Source organism: Lontra canadensis, unplaced genomic scaffold (assembly GCF_010015895.1).
Source record: "Lontra canadensis isolate GAN:19392208 unplaced genomic scaffold, GSC_riverotter_1.0 scaffold141, whole genome shotgun sequence".
NCBI lineage: Eukaryota > Metazoa > Chordata > Mammalia > Carnivora > Mustelidae > Lontra > Lontra canadensis.
Window position 1 is genome coordinate 73,051 of NW_022631135.1, and position 18,195 is coordinate 91,245.

Here is an 18,195-nt window from a genome sequence, read left to right on the forward strand (position 1 = left end):
TCTGCTTTCAGATTTTGGCAAATGGGGAACCCTCAGTCATGGGTTGACTATTCTAGTTCTGTGCTTTTCCGGGCTTGCGACAACAATGAGTGAGGCTTTCTTCCTGAAAAGCCCAGAGAGAGCTTCCTGGGAGTCACAGCCCAGTACAGAGTAAAGGACCTGTGCCTCCAACACTTACAGTGTTTTGTATATAATGCTATTCCATCAGAATTATTCAATTCTGTGGTAATTACACCAAACTTATCCTCTCACAAAGTTGGCCTCGTACACTGGGAGCCAACACGAATTTCAATAATAACCACTCCATTGGATTAAAATATTGAAACGTACTAATCTTCTATAATGACACTAGGAAAAGTAAGTGGCCAATGAAACATACTATGTGGAGATGGCGTGTGTGTGTGTGTGTGTGTGGTTACACCTACAACAACAAATATCTTTTATTTGAACCACTACTATGAACTCTTGTAAGCTGAGAGTATGATATAGAGACACACACACACTCAATAGCTCTAACTCTGTTTTCCAACTTTGCCATTAGATGGATAAAATATATCCATGTGTAGTGTTATAAGTATATGTGTGTGTGCATTCCTTCTCATTCATTCATTGATTACATCCATGCGGAAGGTAAGGAATAAAATGTGGAAATCTTTTCACATTCTTGTATTCTGACTTGTGCCCCTTGTTATTTTTTCATGTTTGAAAGCAATCTTCGTGTCCCTTTGTGTAACTTGTATTCGGGGTTCTTTGCTGAAACCCGACTTAGCGATTTCCTTCATAGTAGAGACATTCAGAAATGTCAAGGTATTAAGTAGATATTTTCAAGACAATGGTACATAATTGAGAGCTGCTCTCTGATAAAGTTAGAGGAGAAAATATGTTCAGGTCCATGATCCTGAATCTTCTGGGCCAGATATGTTTCCAAATTCAGAAAATCTAAAATTTTAAGCAGATAATACAATCCATATAATACATTACATCATATGCCCAAGGGGTCTGGAACTTCCTTCTGTGTTCAAACACATTGTTTGAGCAGCTCAATGTATGAATATTCACCCCACATGGGATAAACAAAAAATGTAAATGATTTTATGTTGGTTTATGTCAGGTTTTGACACCAAATTAGTTCAGGTCAAGTAATATTCTACCACCCTAAGAATGCTAAAGTATAGTTTTCAGAAATTTTAAATTTAAGGTTGATAGATAACAAATTATAGACAAGTACCAATTTAATCATAAGAATCTGAAGACTGAAGGTTGCCTGTCTGGCTCAATCAGTGGACCATGTGACTCTTGATCTCAGGGTCATGTGTTAAAGTCCCACACTGGGTATAGAGATTACTTAAAAATAAAATCATCAAAAAGAAAAAAAAATCCAAAGACTGCTGTTGATGACAGAATTGCAAATACAATTTTAAATGATATGATGAAGCTGAAGATGCTGCTTTAACACCATCACATTATCCATAGGAAATTTAAAAAAAAAAGTACAATTCCTTTGCTCCCAGTGCCAGAATTAAATGAAACTGGTTCCCGCTAATGCTTCCTGCTCCTTCTATTTTAGCCAGCTTGGCTTTGGAAGCCTGGTGTTGTATATTTTTAGTTTGACTGATTTTCTCTAACCCATTTCTCCCTTTCACGGCCTCCTACCACATCTGTTGTTCAGCGTGTTCTTGAAATTAAAATAAAGTACTCTACAGGATATCTCTAAATCATAAAAACATATTAAGAACAAATAGGCTCTATTTTCTTTCAGGGAGCCATGGAAATACCAATAACCCAAGTTGAGGTAAATTTCTTTCTGTTTATAGCCTTCACGGAGTTTCCTTTAGGTTTGGGCCCATGTTAAAGAGAAGATACATGGATACATGCATAAGTACACACTGATTTCATTGTTTCAGATTTACTAGGTAATCAACTGTGTCTTGAAAGGTAAAGTCACAATAAGGGACAGCAACTCTAAATAGTTATGGCACAGAATCCAAAAACAGTTGGCACCAGCAAGTTGTTATGTCCATATTTCCTCCTGTAGACCTAAGCCAGGGCTACTAGTAACTGTAAATGTGGACACATGAGTTTCACTATCTCTCGATTCCCTACTTTTAAGCTGGTTGACCACAGATCTGGCCCTACAGGACATTAAAGAGTGGAAGAACATTGGGAGGATGAAGGGAAAACATCTGGAGAGAAGATACATTGTATCAACTTGAAATAATGCCTGGAAAAGACACCTACAACTTAGGGCAAATTCAATACAGTGATTACAGAGTTAAAATAAATACTGAATGATAAACTTAGAGCCCTGACTCAAAGAATGTGAACTGGATCTTCATTAGGAAGCGGCTCTGGTGCAAAGAGAAGGAGAGGGTGTCCATTCCGAAAAGAAAAATGGAAAATACAGAGGAAGTGAAAGCAAGCCAATGACAGCGTCTTTGCCCGAAAGGGAAAGAGCCCGAGGCCACCGAGGAATGCTGGTTGCTGGAGGCCTCAAAGGATGAGCCAGAGAATTGTATTTTGGTTCAAAATAAAATAGCACTGTTCTGGAGCAGCGGCATGGTCGATAAAGTCAGCACAGAAGGAAAATTATTCTAATTGCAGTGTGGAATCAAAGACTTACAGAGAGGATAATGGTTGGTTTATTGGAAAAGGCCTGGGATTTAAGTTTGTTTAGATCTACAATATGTGAAGAAGATTCGATTTCTAAACACACGTTGGTGACAAAATGGGCTGTCCCAGTGAGAGGGGCTGAAGAAGAAGGTAAAACAAAGAAGAGGAAAAATGGCTTCCAGGTTTTGACAAGAAACCAAGGTGGTTGTGATGCTGTTGATAAGAATGCTGAGTCAAATAAGTCAAGCAGAGAAAGACAATTATCATATGATTTCAGTCCTATGTGGAACATAAGGAATAGCAGCGGACCACAGGGGAAGGGAGGGAAAATCGAATGGGAAGGAATCAGAGAGGAAGACACACCATGAGAGACTCTGGACTCCAGGAACTAAACTGAGGATTATGGGAGGGAGTGAGGGGGTGGGGGGATGAGGTGACTGGGGGATGGGCATTAAAGGGGGGCATGTGGGGATGAGCACTGGGTGTTAAACACAACTAATGAATCGTCGAACATTACATCAAAAACTCATGATGTACTATACGCTTGTTAACTGAACATTTAAAAAAGGAGGGAGAAATTAAGGAAATATGAAATTAGAAACAACCTAGCAACGTGTTGGGAGTCAACAGGTGACGTTTCAGGGCCTGGGCAAGCTCCAGGGGGCGTCAGAGTCACCTGAAGTGCTTATTGAAGTACAGGTGCAGAAAGTCGCCCTTGGAATTTCCCATTCAGTAGGTCTCAGATGGCCCCAGGGCTTGCATTTCTGGGTACCACATGTTGAGAACCATTACTTTAAACCACATTCTCAGGGGCACTGGGTGACTCAGTGGGTTAAACATCGAACTCTCAGGTCATGCTCTCAGAGTCCTGAGATGGGACTGGGTGGGGAGTCTGCTAGAGATTCTCTCCCTCTCTCTGTGCGCATCCCCTTGCTATGTGGGCTCCCGCACTCTAAAATAAATAAATAAATCTTTAAAAATCCATCAATCAGTCATGTACTCAAAGGCAGCGATGATGGAGGCAAGGAGGGAGGGCTGGGGCCAACAGCACAAATGTGGGAATTATCCACACCCAAGTCATTGGTGAAACTATGTTGTGGGGATTTCTGATTTACAGCACCTTCGATCATTTTTATGCTCTCTATCATCTGTTTCCTTAATTATATTGCACACATTAAAGTGAAATAAGGGTTGGGTCTCTGGCAGCTGGAATAAAAGGGACTGAATGTTTAAGAAATAAAAACACTTGTTCTGAAAATAGACAAGGAGAGCAGAAGGGAAGATTCGAGCATAGCTTTTGAAGGAGGCGACAGAAAGATTCGACAGGAAATTGCAATCAGGCGTTTCATGGAGGTAGGAAGAAGGATCTCTAGGTGCTTGACAGTCTACTGGAGAAATGTCCTCTTCCTCTCTGTGAAAAAGCAAAAAGGCAGAAAGTTTGAAAGAAGGAAAGTTAATAAGTCTACTTTGTATTTTAATTATTGTCAAGTACCCAGGTGCTTCAGTGAAGAGTTTCGTGTACATATAAATTACTTCTGTGCCCTAGCATATTTGCAGAAATCTAAATGAGATGTTGTTCCATTTAAAATTTAAATAACTCCCTTGAGAAAATGCCAACCAGATTGCTTCAACTAGAAGTCAATGCATAAACATGTATTTGTTATTTACTTGTTAATGTGTTCGGCATCTTTACGTATTTTGGTCTTTTTGCAGAAATCTGAAGTCCTCTGTAATGTGATTTGATGACCCTAAAATAAAGTAGAAGGAACTAAGCAAACAATATTATAGTAGATGCAGGGGACTATAGAGAGCCCCCCTACCAACAGCGCATTTCAGAGGTAATGATTACAAAGTGTGATACTCCACTGTTCCAAAAGAGTTCAGACGTGCATCAGCTTGCACCGTTTGCAAAATGGCAGATTGTGATCCACAAGTGCAACCTTTTTTTTAATGGTGACTCAGCTGAGGGAAGTTCTCTTGAGACCTAAGAGCGCTGAGGGCGATTAAGGGGCGCCCTTGGCTTTGTTCAGCAGGCTCAGGCTGACTCAGCCTTGGTCCTGGCAAGGCAGCTGCTGGCAGAAGTGTGCAGGCATTTTACATGTTGTCTTCTGACTGGAACTTACCTCTTACAGGAATAATTTGAAGTTAAAATGGGGGTGGGAGGAAGTTCAAATTCAATGCTTAGTCCTTGAAAATGCACAACTTCCATCCTCCAACTGGGAAAAAATTGGACTGAAGACAGATTATACTAAAAAAAAAAAATGCCCCTAGGGTTTCTTGGATATAAAATTGTTTTTTGAAAACAACAATATGATGAGTAAGAGTGAATGAATCAGAAACATACGGATTAAATTTTCCCAGAATTTGCATGGATTTGGAAGTCATGGAGAAAAGGGCACTTGGCAAGATGTGTTTGAGATTTTACCCAACCAAAAACATTTGGGAAATAATGCGAGGTGCTTTGGTGGATGCAAAGCTGTGCCAAATTCTTTCATTTTTATAAGCTGTACTACCATAAAAAAAAAAAAGGAATAAAAATGACCTAATTGTAATTAATGAAGACATGGAAGACTGTCTGTAGAGCAGCAAGCAAGTTCTACAGATAATCATCCGCTTTCCAAGGGATTAGGCTCAGGGAGTTCAAGAGCAAATCTCAGTCAAACGGGGACAAGTAGTTGTGTGAAATACATATGTTCTCTGCCCGTGGATACCGAGGAAATACACCTGATGCTGCTGAGATGGTTTTATTGGCGGGCCATTTTTCTCCCTCACCTATGTGAAATTAAAATCAATGATGAGGACAGTAATTGAAGCATGGTTGGAAGAAAAACACATGGTAGTGCTTATCTGTATGTATTATTAGCATTTTTTTTTTTTTTAAAGTACACAGCATGTCAGTTGCTGACAGCCTTGGGCTGAGAGTGCTGTAAAGGCCTTCTGGTACATCTAATATCAGGTAAGACAGCCAGATTTATACAAACTTTGGCACTTCAGCAGTCCAAATAAGCTTCAAGTTGCTTTATAAGCATTTACAAATGATTTATGGGAAAAATGTGTTTTTAAAAAAACTCAGTTCTATTGTCTTCATTGTGCTAAATATTTTTGGGTCTTAGAAGAGTTCTCAGGATAAGGATTTTTTCCCCCCAGTGCCTTTCTCTGGTGGATCAAATAAAAACATAACAATCATGTAAGATCTTATTCATTAACTACTTTTATGTAATAGCTTAGAGAGTGTCCATGTAGATAAAGACATTTTCCAAATATTCACTGTTTAGCTGAAAAAAAAAAAAAAGAGGTAAAGAAGAGGAACACAAGGCACAGTGAGTGCTTCTGTAGAGACAGACTGGAAAGTATGAGTATCTTGGTAGTATTTAATCCACAGACCTAACATTTAAGCTTATACCACAGACACATGCAAAGATATTTGAGACATAGACCTACTCCCGATTTGCTCTTAACTCAGGGTAAGGGGGTTCCTGATTTCCTTACTTTGCAGATGGGCTCTTGCTTCCTGGAAGGGAGGTTTCTATAGTCATAAGAGCTATCATAAGCACTTCATTTCCTGACGAACAAGCTAATAGTAAGGGCAACTTTGAAGTGAAATGCAAGATGAGCTAGAGAATCATCCACAGAGCAGGTCTTGCTGGGGTGTCCATTATTACTTGAGTAAAGTACACTGCTTGTGGAAATAATATTTGAAGTAGACGACAGTCCCTCCATCTGGCATCTTAACTTGAGCAATATCATATGCATGGAAGGGGAGTTTGAAAGGGCCAACAGCAATGCAAAAATGGGGGCATCTACTCAGGAGATGTTAAGAGAGACCCAAGACGCAAATGTTGGGTTTGTTTAAGTCTTTCTGTACAGAAAATATCTATCCATTCAAAGGGGATTGGGACATTTATGTTTCCAGAGAGGAGGTCCTGAACCCTTCGTGAATGTCCAAATTTGTGAATTCCACCATAATATACTATTTTCCTGCAAACAAAATAAAACCACAAGGGAACATGTATGTACCTCTTCAGACACATGATTTATTTTTCTCATTAAATGAGCACATTTTTACTATTTCTGGGACTTTCTGAATCAGTTTTACAATTTCCTTTTACTTGTTTCCACATAGAACCTACAGGGAAACTCAGTTGCCTCACAGAGCTAAGCCATTGTGAACCCTAATACACCACTTTTCAATATATCAGAGATTTCTATGTTTTTGGCTCAAAGTCATTAATTTCTCATATCAGCTTACTTCATTTTCACTTCTTTCATTATTGGCCTTCACAATTGACTTTTTCTCCCCCCGGGACCTTTTTAAAGAAACAGACACAGTTTCTCTCTCTCTCTCTTTTTTTTTTTTTTAAAGATTTTATTTATTTATTTATTTGACAGACAGAGATCACAAGTAGGCAGAGAGGCAGGCAGAGAGAGAGGTGGAGGCAGGCTCCCTGCGGAGCAGAGATCCCGATGCGGGGCTCGATCCCAGGACCGAAGGCAGAGGCTTAACCCACTGAGCCACCCAGGCGCCCCAGTTTCTCTCTTTTTATCAGACTTCCTACATGTGCCATGTTAGAGAAAGAAAAGATGCTGTGTTGAGGTGTGGCTGCTGCATGAATGGTGCATGAATGTCTGGTTGTCCCCTTAGCAAAGTGGCCAATGCTTACAGATGAACTCTGGAGCATCTGCAACTTAAGTTGGGCTCCTCAGCCTGGGGTCACCTCCTCCAGGGAGGCTTCCAAGGCCTACCCTAAGTTACCCAACTTCTTAGTTATTATTTCTACGTGTGTGTTTCTCTGGTACCCTGAACATTGCCTGTGATCTTGTCGCTGTCCATTGTGATTACCTGGTTGCTTATTTTTATACCCATTAGATTGTAAGCCCTAGGAAGGCAAGTACTGTGTCTGACTTAGTTTGTTTATTTCTATCACCAAGGCACATAGAAAGGTTCCCAGAACATAGCAGGAACTCAATATGTCCACGTTACATACTGAGTTCCATTCAGATTTGTACAGTCCTTCAATAAAATGTGGTATTTGCTAAAGGACTATGTACATTTGAAAGCACAAATAAGATCAAGAATGTGCAAAAGTTGGCCAATAGATTTAAACATGATACAAAGATTTCCAGACTAAAGATATTTTAAAAACTACTTTAAAGTGTACCTTTTCTTTTAGAAAGAATTTTCAACAATGCAACAATGTATCTTACACAAGCTTTCATTTTCTTCTGTTCTCGAACATCGAATACCCTGTTGGCCGCTTTAGATGTCATTGAGAAACCAATGGACACTGAAACTTGTTGCTTTCCAAATGCCTAATGATATCCATCTTTGTTTTAAGGTACTCCATTCAAGAGACCTGTCCTTTTTGTCACCAATACCAACATTTTCACTTTTTCCATTTGCATCGTTTTATGAAATAATAAGGGGTAGGCCAGTGATGATTAAAATGACTATTCTAACAGTGGTGGACAGGCCAGAAAATCTCCAGGCCAGAAGAGCTGAGGTCTGGGAGGCCAGACCTCTGAGAGCTCCCCCACCTGAGGTCAGTCCATCCGCAAGAGTGTGCTTGCATATATCAACTTCCCTCCCTCCCTGGGACCACTCCGCAGCCGACAGCCAGCGCCCCTCCCTCTCCTACTGTACCAATTTCCTAACAACTCCCTGCTCTGACTTTGGCCCCAGACAGTACCCCAGTTTTCACAGAGCAGCAGGAAGGATCCTTTAGAAATAGAACTCAAATCACTGGTTTAAAATCCTCCTTTGGCTTCTCATCGCTTTTAGCACAAGGTTCTGATTTCTTATTCTAGTGCACAAAGGCCTCCCGGACTGGGCTGGTCTATCTCTCTGACCCCATCTTGTACCACCCCGTGGACTCTTACCTGCCCACTGGCCTTCATTTCATCTTCAATGCACCAAGCTCTTCCCCACCTCATGGCCTTTATAATCTGTTCCTTCCACCTGTGTTTCCTTTCATTTGTGCTTTTTCTTTTTTTCCTCCAGATCTCAGGCTATGTGTCCTTTAAAGCAGCCGTCTGACGACCCATTTTGCATCTTTGTGTAGAAGTCACTGCTCTGTGGCAATTTTCTCTCTTTTGTTTTCTTTTTTTTCTTTTCTTTTTTCTTTTTTTTTTTTTTTTTTGGTGATTATCAGTTTCCTCTCAAGAATGAAGCTCTTTTGAGAGCAGGAGCTTACATCTCCTGGGGAAGCTGAAGCTATTGGTTAATGGGTAGTTCTCAGATTTTCTTTCCCCATACCAAAAGCTGATTACATCTTTAAAAAGAAAATCATGTCAGGAAGATTCTAAATGCTAACAAACTCCCTTTGTCCCTGAGATGACCTTCTTCCCGAGTGCAGTGGGTTCTTGGGAAGATCAGATGCATGGGAAGTACTAGCAAACGTGCTGCACGCCCTCAAGGGGGGAGGTGGTGGGAGTGGAGGCACGGAACACAAGCCGGAAACATTCGACATGGTACCTGATACATGGTAGGCAGCAAATGTTCATGGGCTCATATATTTTTCACCTATTATTCCCTAATCCCTTTATTCATTTCATCGTTAGATGCGGTTCACCATACCCCGGGGGGGCACGAGCAGCGACTGATTGTAAAAGGGACCTGTCTTCAGACAGGGATAAGAAGTAAATCTACTAAAGCCGTTAAAAAGTAGAGAAGTTGGGCCTGGAACTGGCTGCTTTGCAGCTTTCAGTATGAGGGAATATCAAAGGCAGCAAGGAACTTAACGGCCTGGAACTGAACAGGCTCAACAGAGAAACTTTCCTAAGAAGATGAATTTGATAAAACACTGTTGGAGGATCTCAGTTTGTACTTGATCTTAGCATCGCTGTAGACTTTTATGTCCTTACAGGTAGGAGTTAAATCTACAAATTTGCCAAATACATTGACAGTTAGATATCACTTTACTTACTGTGATTGTGTATGAAGAACTCTAAAAATTCATACTATAAAATACTAAATTACTATGCTTACAAATTCTGGGTCAGCAATTCAAGAAGGACACCGTTGGTTAGTGGTTCTCACTTAGGACTCTCTTGTAGTTACAGTCAAATTTTGGTTGGGGTGATGGTCCAAGGTCTTGACTGGGGCTTGAGAATGTACTTCCAAGAGGGCTTCATCCTCCAGAGTGAGTAATCCAAGAGATCAGGATGGAAGGTACAACACCTTTCATGACTTCGACTGTCACCACTCTCACTTCTGTACTCTATTGGTCACACCCAGTCATCTTGGATTCAGTAGGGGAGTAGAAGCTACCGGGGTGTGGATACCAAGGGTGAGAATCATATGGGGTCATTTTGGAAGCTGGCTAATGCACATATCATGGAATACTAACATTGGGGTTAAATAATACGACTACAGAATGCCCAAGGACCAAAAAAAAAAAAAAAAGATTTTTTCCATGACTAAAGTTAAGAAAAAATAATCAATTGTAGCAATTGGTAATATAATTTGTAACTATTGTGTATACTTTTAAGTTTTAAAATAAAAAAAATTAAGGTAGGATTTTATTTTTTAAAATGAAAACATATGATTGTATATGAGAATACAAAATTGTATTAATCCTAGAAAATTCCAAATATCTTTGTAGACAAAATTATTATTAATCCATTCATTCATCCAAATACTCATTTTACTCGAATTTATTGAATAACTGCTATATACAGTCTTGTAAAAGCAGCAATGAAAGAAGGATTTCTTTTAAAGCAACTTAGGCCAATAAAGATATTGGTGCTTTGACCAAGAAATTTCAGAAAGGAATGATTCTCTACATAGATCTCTGCCTTAAAAAAAAAAAAAAATCACCCCCCAAAAAAGTTTGGAACATTTGAATCCATTTCCTGATAATTTTCCACTATTCCTTCCAGTGCAAATCCACAGTCAGTGTGGGGTGGGAGCCTGAAAATTAGGTTTTAATAATCACTAGGCTTGACATATAGTTTGTTTTTTGTTTAGAGACATATATTTTTATGTACACACATACTGGCATGCGCGCGCGCGCACACACACACACACACACACACGCACATTCCCACAAAGTGCTGGGCTGATGTTAAGTCGTGCAGCTGAATTTTGAACTTCAGGTTCTTCCTTCTGAAAATCAAGTCCAGATGACTCTAAAAAAAAAGCTAACCGTAAGAATGAGAGAACAGGTTTTACCAAATTTAGAACCACTCAAAGCCTGATGGAATCCACGTTTAAATAAACCAAGTTTTCCAAATTTCTCTGGGTTTTGCTTTGCTGAGCATTAGTGGGCCCTTCCAGTAACTTAAAAGAAGAAGGAGACGAGGAGAAACAGCAGCAGTGGTTCCTGAAATAAGTTCTGCCACTTCTTAGAAATTGAACAGGGATGATAAAACACCACCCTGAGAACCTGACTGTTGACTTCACTCCCAGATACTGAAGGATTCGGTTACCCTTTAATGTCTGAATAGCTCCAAACAGGTGGGAGAAGGAGGATGTTTCTTTTGAGTTTTACCAAACCCAAAGCATTTGAAAGGTACCTGGAAATAAATGAGACCAAACTACCCCTGGATTTATAACAGATACTCTGTTACAGAGTTGGGCATATTCAAAATTCATGAAAAGAACCATTCAACCACACCCTTTGAGACTGCCGTGTTGCAGACAGGTGTTCCATAAACAAGTCCGTAAGCTCTGTATTTACATTTCTAGCCTGGTGTTCTTGTGAAATTCAACCATAATGGCTCTTGAATCCAACAACTCAGCAGAGCATAGTTGAACAGATACAAATTTACATAGAACGTTTTGTGCCAACACAGGATATTTATGTTTGAAGATAGCAATGACATTCCTGGAAAATATGAAGTTTTGCATAAAAACCTCAGGTGAGATAACACTTGATATACTAATGAAACTGAGCCAGCTTGAACTAATTGCTATGGTATAAATTCACATAGTTTCTTCATCATGGGGTAAAAAAATAATGATCTATTCCAGGAAGTGAAACCTGATTGCATGAAACTGAACCCACGCAAAACTGAAGCTATTCAGATAAACAAAATTTCCTCCAAGAAGCACGACAGTGCCCTTCTCTAAGACATTAAATGCTTAATAGTACATTTGAGATTTAAACTTACCCATCAGAAAATTTAAAAATAAGTACTTGGTTTACAAGAATCTTTTGTCCCTTCCTTCAATTGCAAGATCACTTTGATCTTCATGCCTGCTCATTTGGGGCAGCACATTTATTATGTAAGAAAGAGATTTTGGAGAAAGTTTTATTATTATAATCACCAGTCTTTTAGTCAATGTTAATGTAAATGGTCATTCACGGACCTGGTCAGCCCCATGACTTACTGTATCTGACATATATAGTGCTAGTAAAAATGATTTGAGAAAGATTTTTCTTATTTTTCAGTTGCTCCAAAGTTTTGCTTTGAATAAATTATTAATCACTTAACTCACAGCAATGAGTAAGACGCTCAGAGACTACTGAAAAGAAAAAAAGACTTCTTTCAGGATTTCCCCTTGGCCTTACCAACAGAAGAATGATGAAACAACAGAAACCAAAACCAAACCCAAACCAAACAGGTCACACTGAGAGCAGGCGAGAGAGGGATGGGTCCTCATTGCCTAGGACAGGTACAAGGGTAACAGTGCCTGGCTGGGGTGGGAATCCAGAGGACATAGAAGCCAAATTTAATGGTAACTTAGAGTCAGGACTTAGAAAGAAATAAGACCAGGAAATGTGTCAAATTCATTTAGGAAGTTGGGGGAATTTGGAAATTCACAAAGAATGTAAAAATCTACGCAAAATTTCACCCCTCAGATATAATCTTGGTTAAATTTCAGAGTATTAATGTAATGGTTTTGGTTGTTGTTTTGTAACAATAGAGATTATATTTTGTAACTTTTCTTTTACTAAGGTATAATTGATGTACTACATTAGTTTCAGGTGTACAACATAAGGAGTTGATATTTGTACATATTGTGAAATGATCACTACAATAAGTCTAATTAACATCCATCACACACACAACTACAAAAAAAAACATTTTTTTATTGTGATGAGGACTCTTAAGATCTACCATCTTAGCAGCTTTCCAAATTGCAATACATTACTATTAACATATAGTCATCACAAATGTACATTACATCCCCACAAGTTATTTATTTTATAACTGGTTTGTACCTGAACCCAAATTCTGTAAATTCCTATTAACATTTCCATGTTCCAAGAACTAATCTGTGTTTAGAGGGCTATGAATTACCACATGGTATGGAAGTCTCATTCTCCTTAACAAATCCCTAATTGCTGGATTGACCACATAAGAATGTGGCTGGAACTATTGCTCTTGTACTATTTTAAATGATGCTGTGATATGGATTCTTTTGTGTTTATGAATAAATCTTTGCATATGGTAGATAACTAAAAGTGGAATTTCTGGGCCCATGAGTTTGCACATTTTCCAGACATCCATGAGGTACTGAGTGTTCCTCTAGAAAGACTGTAAAACTGATAACCAGTAGTACAGGCAAGGTGAGGCTGTTTTCAAACCTTTAGACCCAGTTCTTGCCTCAGTGGATCTTACAGGGACAATACCTGGGGCCTAGAATTTGGAAGAAAGAGGGAAAAGCCCAGTTAAAATTGGCATTGTGTGCAGCCATGTTTTGTCTGTTTTCTCTGCTTATTTCATACCATCTTTTTCTTCTTTTTTAAAAATTTAAATTCAGTTAATTAACATAGAGCGTATTATTGGTTTCAGAGGTAGAGTTAGTGATTCATCAGTTGTATATAACACCCAGTGCTCATTACATCACGTGCTCCCCTTAATGTCCATCACCCAGTTACCCCATACCCCCACTCCCCTCCCCTCTGGCAACCTTCAGTTTGTTTCCTATGATTAAGGGTCTCTTATGGTTTGCCTCCCTCTCTGATTTCATCTTGAGTTTTCCCTTCCTTCCCCTATGATCCTCTCTTTTGTTTCTTAAATTCTGCATATGAATGAGATCGTATGATAATTATCTTTCCCTGATTGAGACTTATTTCACTTAGCATAATATCCTCTAGTTCCATCCACTCATAGCAAATGCCAAGATTTCATTTTTTGATGGCTGGGTAGTATTCCACTGTGTGTGTGGGGGGGGGTGTGTGGGTGTGTGTGTGTATACCACATCTGCTTCATCCATTCATCTTTTGATAGGTTGATGGACATGTAGGCTCTTTCCATAGTTTGGCTATTGTGGACGTTGCTGCTATAAACATTCAGGTGCAGATGCCCCAGGTAAGTCACCCAGTGGTGCAGTTGCTGGGTCATAGGGTAGCTCTATTTTCAACTTTTTGAGGAACCTCCATACTGTTTTCCAGAGTGGCTACACCAGTTTGCATTCTCACCAATAGTACAAAAGGGTTCCTCTTTCACTGCATCCTTACCGACATGTCCTTTCCTAAGTTGTTAATTTTAGCCATTCTGACTGGTGTGAGGTGGTATCTCATTGTAGTTTTGATTTGTATTTCCCTGATGCTGAGTGATGTTAAACATTTTTTTATGCGTCTATTGGTCATTTGGATGTCTTCTTTGGAGAAATGTCTGTTCATGTCTTCTGCCCATTTACTGATTGAATTATTTGTTTTGTGGGTGTTGAGTTCGATAAGTTTTTTTTATAGATTTTTGGATACTAGCCCTTTATCTGATAAGACATTTGCAGATATCTTCTCCCATTCTCTCAGTTGTCTTCTGCTTTTGCCGACTGTTTCCTTTGCTGTGCAAAAGCTTTTTATCTTAGGAGAACACATTACACATAAGAGCACCATTGGGCAGTGCTAAGTAGCAGAAAGCAGGATAAAATTAAGCTTCATAATTTTTATCTTAAGACTGGGAGAGATTTATGGACTTTTTGAAGGTTATACAAGCAACTCAAGACATGACCTAAGAATAAAACACAGACTAGTGACTATTCAGGTAATTATCAAACCAATTTTTTTCTAATAAAAGTAACTCAGTTTAATTTCTAGGTTAATTTAAAATTAATAAAAGATGTCAGATGAATAGCTCAGAAGATTCCTACCTTCTTAATCTATGATCGAAACAATAGCATGTTTCTAATAACATCATTCACAAGTGAGCTAAAATTGTGTCCTCTCTGTGGCCATAACTCAGAACTATGGCAGAATTATATGTGTCTAAGAAACTTAAGTCAGTATCTTGAGACTTTTTTAAATGCCCTGATGAATAGAAAATTGTGGGTGGGGGGGAGTCACCATGGCAGGGCAGAAGCCCTCACACAGGAAATGTAAATTGAAATGATTAAATCGCTTTGGTCATGTTTAATTATTCTGTGGTCATTTTGCCACAGATTATCTTTCTAAATCTACTTTCTGGCTTTCTTCATATATCACACAACTGTGAGGCAGCACAGTTTGAGGAGCACAGTGGACAGGAAAACCAGGATTCTTGGCTTGACTACTAACTAACTCAAAGACTTTTGAGGATAATTCCCTGACCCTTTCTGGTCTGCAGTTCCTTAACTGTCATGTAGCAACTTATATTTATGATAAGCAAAGACCACTAATGAATGTAGATATGAGCCAGCTGAGCCTACATGGTGATTAAGGTATTTGACTATGAAGCCTGATTGCAGGTTCAAATCCCATCTGCCCACCACTTAATAACCACGTAACTTCAGGAAATTTGCCTAACCTCTCTGTGTGTCAGTGTCCTCATCCATAAAACATGAATAATAACAGCTCCTACCTCTGACAGTTCGTGTGAGAAATCAGTTATAGAGTTCTTGCCTGTCTTATGGTAAACACCCACTACCTGTCGGCTGCCAATAATACATGCTCATCATACGTGGCAGAAATTTATTACATAAGACCCTTCCATTCACTCGGTTTAGGAATCCTTTGGAGATTAATCTTTTTATTGCATCTCTTTGTGCACTAGTGTAACTCAATGTCTTTCTAGCAGTAATGATTTTTTTCATTCTCATGGCTCGATCTTCATTTTCTGAATAACTTTTTTCTACTTACAGAGGCCTTCATTTCCTCTTTATCTTCTCATTTGGGATCTGCTTTCAGAAAAACACGAGAAGAGCTGTTTTTATTGATGATTTAATTATATTCAGTTAGCTGTTAAAATACGTTGCAAATGTCATGAGAGCCTCAAATTTGTTATCTTGGTCTTTCAAAGTTATTTTGAGTCACATCAGTCATTCTGTTGAATGAAAATTCAGATGAGGCGATCGACTACAGTGTTGAAATTTATCATTATGTGTCTCCATTTGGGTCCTCCTCTAAGGGAGCTTAGTTATTAGAGAGGCAGAAAAACCTCATGACAATGTGATTTAGCCTGGAAAGGTCCTTCAGTTGTTCCCAGCGGTGAACTGGACTAACAAGCAAGCCTTTTGTGTAAAAAAGGATTTTTATTAGTATCCAAAGTTTATTAACAAATATGCAATTACTTTAGTTCTCATGTGATAAAAGCAAAAAAGCAAAATTAAATAAGCGATCAACATAAATTCAGATATGGCCTTGCATAGGCTCTGGTATTTTCATGGTGCAAGAGTCTTCCATGTCAAGGGAAAATACGTAAAGCATAAAAGATGTTACAACACTCCATTATTTCAGTTCATGAAAGGGTGACAAGCAATAAAATATATGCAAAAGAACTCTATCTATGTTCCCTATCTATGTATCCATCTATCATCCACCATACCAAAGATGCAAAGATTAATCAATCACTATCTCAAATTTGTGATAGTTTAGGGAGTTGCAGTTTTTCTTGGATTTATATTAATAAGATAAAGAAACAAAACCATTCTTGGAAAAAAATCAATCCTCCTTGCCCCCACTTTTTAAAGAAGAGATTTTTCTCCAAAATATTGTGATGCTCATTTTTAAGATGAGTTATTGAAGTGGTTGCAATTTGTGATTATTTGTTTCAATCCAAATGTTAAAAGGGGGGGACTTCGTGTATTTTAGCTCGCTTTTTAACATACCTAAGTAAACTTGGGGATTATTTTAAATTTCAGATGTAAAACACACAATGTAGGGAAATCAGAGCAATAACTAAGTTTTAACATCAAACAGTCTGATGAGGATAGCACCTCATCAATTTGAAGTGTTTTCTAAATATGCAAAGTGATTGGGAGCCATAAATTACCTTTCAATCCCAGTTTTTGATGGCGAAGCATTTCTGAACTTCCCGCAACAAAGGGGTTCGTTTCAAGAATGAGCAATGTCTCCATTTCACTATATATTCTAATTCCAATCATGTCTGACTGTCCTAAAGTCAGGGGCTTGGGCCATGTTATTTTACTGACCCATGTTATTACCTTGCTTTTCACTAAGAGCCATTTCAAGAAATACTAGTATGAGGCACCATTGCAGAGAGTACTGCTGGCCTTCTCTCCAACTGGCTTTTCGTGTGAGGAAAGCTCTTCTCCCTCAGGCATCTTTTTTTTTCCCCCCCTTCTAAAGAAAATGAGATTTTTATTTCTTTTTTTGCTTTGTCTTCCTGGAAGCTCATAGGCAAAATAAAATATGACAGCTCTGTTGGATTTTAGGATATGCTTACATGTGTTTTCACGTCATGTTCTTTTCTCCTGGACCCGTTTTTACTTCAGTATTTATAATTCCTAATTTCCTCTAAATATTTGCTGTATGCTGCTTTAAATTCTTTGAGGAAAAAGGTCATGGCTGGATAGCTAGCTAGCCAGATATGATTGATAGATCTGAGGAACATGAGAGGAATCTTAGTTGGCTGAGGTTTATAAACAAGGAGGGAATGGGTTCTTAAAAGTAATATTTTATGCAGATGGCAAAAGTATACATTCGTTAATGAAAATGTAGACAAGTTAAAAACAAAAATAAAATTCCCACTATGTAACCTGCGAGAGACATCTGCTGCTAATGCTTTGGTGTAGTTCTCCTCAGTATGCGGTCTCACACAGGATATGCCGCAGATGAGCACTCACTCTGGGCAAGCTCTCAACGTAGGCAGTTCACACACAACATCACATCATCCTCACATCTCGGGGGCAGGTGCTACCCTCCTCCCACCAACCACGAATGAAGAAACTGAGACACGCAGAGACTATCTAATTGGCTCAGAGTTAATTATATTAACATCCCAGTTTGGGTCCAGGCCAGCTAACCTGGAAGTGTGTGCCTCACCACTGTTCTGGGCTGTCACTGAGAATAAGTGTCATTTTTATTAAAAATCCTTCCAAGTTGAGGGGCACTTGCGTGGCTCAGTCAGTTAAGCATCGAACTCTTGATTTCAGTTCAGGCCTGGATCTCGGAATTGTAGGTTCATGCCCTGCCTTGGGTTCCATGGTGGGTGTGGAGCCTACTTAAAAAGTAAAAATTACTTCAAAGTTGAGTGTGCTGAGCCTCCTACAATGCACTTGATTGGTTGGAAGCTGAGTTTTTCCTGAGATGAACCTCATGACATGGTCCCTCTAGGAAGATTCACCAAGATGCATTATTGCGCATACTCCGAGTTCCCTCCATCAACTGTATTCTATACTTTAAGGTTACCATGACTAACTCCCTCGTTATGTCTTACTGCTCATATGGATGCCTAGTTGCCAAAAGTTTCCGGACC